This window comes from Gekko japonicus, unplaced genomic scaffold (assembly GCF_001447785.1).
Source record: "Gekko japonicus isolate JY-2015 unplaced genomic scaffold, Gekko_japonicus_V1.1 scaffold95, whole genome shotgun sequence".
Taxonomy (NCBI): Eukaryota; Metazoa; Chordata; class Lepidosauria; order Squamata; family Gekkonidae; genus Gekko; species Gekko japonicus.
The window spans coordinates 988,471-992,319 of record NW_015165237.1 but is presented as its reverse complement, the minus strand read 5'-3'; positions in this window follow the sequence as shown (position 1 = coordinate 992,319).

Below are 3,849 nucleotides of genomic sequence, written 5' to 3'. Positions count from 1 at the left end.
TGGTGACGCAACTTCGGGGGTGGAGTTCCCCCCGGGGCCCGATTCCGCCACTGCGGAAATCGGGCCACCAAAACGGGGGATTCCCCGCCCCCTGACCCCTCCATTGTCTCTAGCTTAGACCCAATAACATTTCTTAAGAGGTAGGCCTGGAAAGCCAATGGCTGACTTCCTCCTTTGCCTAGAGAAAAGAGGAGGGGGACCCTTTTAAAACCAACTTCCCAGGTGGAAACATATTTCTTCACAATCTGCACAAGTAAAAATATTTTTTAAACACAGTAAATCTTCACAATTCCTCCTGGGGGGAGGTGTATGGTCATCACAAAAGGCTAAGCAGTATGAATTCTTGGGGGGGGGGGGGGACACACAGAGAGAAATATTTGCTTTACTTTCAGTATCTGATGTGCTCCCAGAACTTGTATTCAAACTCTTCTAAGTTATCACACTTCTAAAGTTTGATAAACTACAGTTCACCTGAGAACTGTAGTGCAACATGGACATGCTGTGAAAGATCCAAACACACCCTCCCGGAAATATTAAAACCCTGATAATGGCCTGCTAAGCAAAGTATCCTACAAATTTTTAAAGCTCTCTCACTCAGAAGGAACAGAAAGTTATGTTACCATAAAGAGGCAATGGGTATTGCATTTAGAAATCTCATTGAATTGCTGGGAAAATGTATCAACAAAAGTGTAAAAATCTTTCAGAACCATCAAGTATAACATACCCACTTTCAGCTTTTTAACAGCAGTTCAGATTTTACCCATTTCAGAGGGGGTACACATGGTGCCCCCAACCTGTGTTCACATCTTGGATTGCTGCTGCTTAGAACAATTCACTGGCATTCCTCTCATGAAAAGAGACAGAGCCACAAGTCTTCTATGATGTAGCCTCCCTCCCCGGGATCTGCGACTACCCTCAGAAGTATCCCAGTGATAGCAAGTGACTGAGAAATGCCCAAGGTTTGCTGTCCGGCTGCCCTGTGAGTCCCATTCCCAAATTCCCAAAGATGGAGCCTGTCCCGCAGGGCACAGATGTCATTTGGCAAAGAGTTCCACCAGGTAGGGGCCAGGGCAGAAAAGGCCCTGGTCCTGGTCAAGCACAACTGGATGTCTTTTGGGTCAGGGATCACCTGGATATTGAAAGCTTTGTTCAGAAATTATATATTTGATAATGAAGAGGAGAGATGGAGACAAGGTCCTAACTAAATCACTAGCCGAGACACACAAAGAGAAAGAAGGAGTGAGGGAGGGACTTCTGAGAAGAAGGAGAATATCGCCTTAAGAGCAACAATCTGGAGACAGACAAGGAATAAAATTTAACAGAAAAGAAACTGCTGACCTCACTATCCTTTCTAATTGTCTTCTTACTGTCCTCTGCAGGGTCTTCTCTCATCTTTGTACACCAGACATTGCCTATTCCAACAGGTGTCTAGCTCCCAGGACAACTGTTCTAGAGGCTGTTTTTGAAGCTTTTCTGCAAGCGTCATCTGTCACTAACTAGCAATGTATGTTTTGTTGGTAATCTAAGGTTGGTAAAGAAATTCTCTGTTGAGTAGGCAGAGCAAATCCCTGAGATTCAAGCCCCTACCCAATTCTTTCTAAAGCAAATTTTCAAGGGGGAATTCGGTTCCACCGGCTGACGGCACAGCCGTACAGCTGGGGGCCACCTTTGCCTCCTTTGAAGGAGGAAGAGCAGGCATGTGTGCTGAGTCACAGCATACGGGCCCTGCTCAGGGGGTGGACCCAGCTCCACTCCCACCCCTCTTCAGTTAATGGCCAGCTCCACTCCCACCCCTCTTCAGTTGCCCCCAAGAGCTTGGCCCACCCTCCTACCCTGATTGCTGTATGGGCTTTGGCTGGTTGCCTGTTTCCAGGGGCTGGGTAGGAATGTCTGATCCCTGGCTGATTGGCCATGCTCAGGGGTGTTTTTTCACCTACCTTGTACAGTGGGGTGTAGAATTGGCATAGGGTGGTGCTACTTTGTTAGGTTGCTCATTTTATCTGGCAGGATCGGGGCTGGTGAGTGATATGTGGCTAGGGAGAGGACCAATTAACAACCCCAGTTTGGCGGATAGGAGTCTGGCTGGATTAGCCTTTGGGTTGTGTGACCCAGGGTTAAGATAGCAGACTGCCTTTGGGACTGCATGGATTGATCAGCCACTTAAGTTGGATCCACTTGGCAGTTGGATCTTCAGGGCATTGCCTGTTTGCTGTGCCAGTTTGGTGTAGCCAGTTTGGTGTAGTGGTTAAGTGTGCGGACTCTAATCTGGGAGAACCGGGTTTGATTCCCCACTCCTTCACTTGCAGCTGCTGATGTGACCTTGGGTCACAAGCTCTGGCACAGCTGTTCCTGAAAGAGCAGTTTGGGTCTGTAGTATATCAGGCCCTGACAGGGCCGGGCATGCCTGGGCTTGTCCAGGCACAAACACCTCAAGCTTCATGCCAAAAGACAATGGGCCAGTAGGATCCTAGCCAGGCCCAATGAAAGGAGGCCAATAGGTCTCTTAGTCACTGTAAATAGCCTATCGGGAGTGGGGGTGCGTTTGGTGGTGGGTTTCTCTGAGGGAATATAAGCCGGCCTGCGAGCCGGTTAATTTGTCTTTGTTCTTGACTAAGTAAAGGTATGCTTAGCTGAAATAACTCTCCGTATGTATACTTTTCAGTGTCAGAGTTCTTTCAGCCCCACCCACCTCACCTCCTCCTCCTCCTCCTCCTCCTCCTCTTCTTCTTCTTCTTCTGACCAATGTGAGCCATAGATACTGGCTCAAGCTGGGGGCCGATTTGCTTCCCGTTATATGACTGGGGAGGGGTCAGGATCATTCTGCAAGTCACCTTTGGTTCTTGCCATTGATTTATAGGTTGATAAGTTAAAATAAAATGACCCATAGTTCATCCAGTCAGTGTGTCTGACTCTTTATTCTGAATAAGGGGGCAAAAATGAAGGTTCCAGCTGAAATTAGTTCCAGGTGGTCAGCCATGTTGATCTGAAGCAGCAGAACAAATTTAGAGTCTGGTGGCACCTTTAAGACCAACAAAAGTTTATTCAAGGTATGAAAAAATGTGCCTTGCACATGAAAACTCATACATTGAATAAACTTTTGTTGATCCTGATGAAATTAAATATTCAAGGGTCTTTGAGGAAAGCAAGAAGTTCTTAACTAAGACTTGCAATATTCTTCAGGGGGTTCAGTAAATCCCTGCTGTTGATTTATCTCTGTATACATAACTTATGTGTAGTGGGAGTAAGATTTAAGGGCAGATAACGTTTTAGGAGTGATCTGTTTGAATTCATTCGAGACATTATTCAGGTGCTTAATTACATACCAAAACATTTTGTGTCCTTCCAAAAGCTCTTCAAAGTTTGCTTATTTGAAATGGTTCAGGAAGCCTGGATATTGAAAGAGGATTGGAGTCATCCATTGTCAATGCACAGCCTCCAAATACTAAGTAGCTAATGTCTTATTCATTTCATTTGCCATAAACTCCTATAAGGATGACTGATGCTACTGATCTCCAGATGTAATTTAAACAATGTCACTGTAGGGTGAATCTGGTTTTCTGCTTCAATTTAATTATTAACTTCACAGTGTTTAATTTTATACTGAATAGTCTCAGTGAATGAATAGGCAAAATCCATGTAATGGATTCACTGAAGAGCAAATGGTTTTTTTGTCGTTAATTTTTTGGCAACCAAGTTTTCCCTTGTAACAAAGAAACTATTCCATCCCGAGGATTCCAAGTTGATAGAAGCTTTGCAGTGCTGATAGAATCCATATTGATCCATTTTACTTCCTGGTAATGGTAGTTAGGTCGAACAAAGAAACAAGAATGGAGTGGGGTGGTGGCTGGG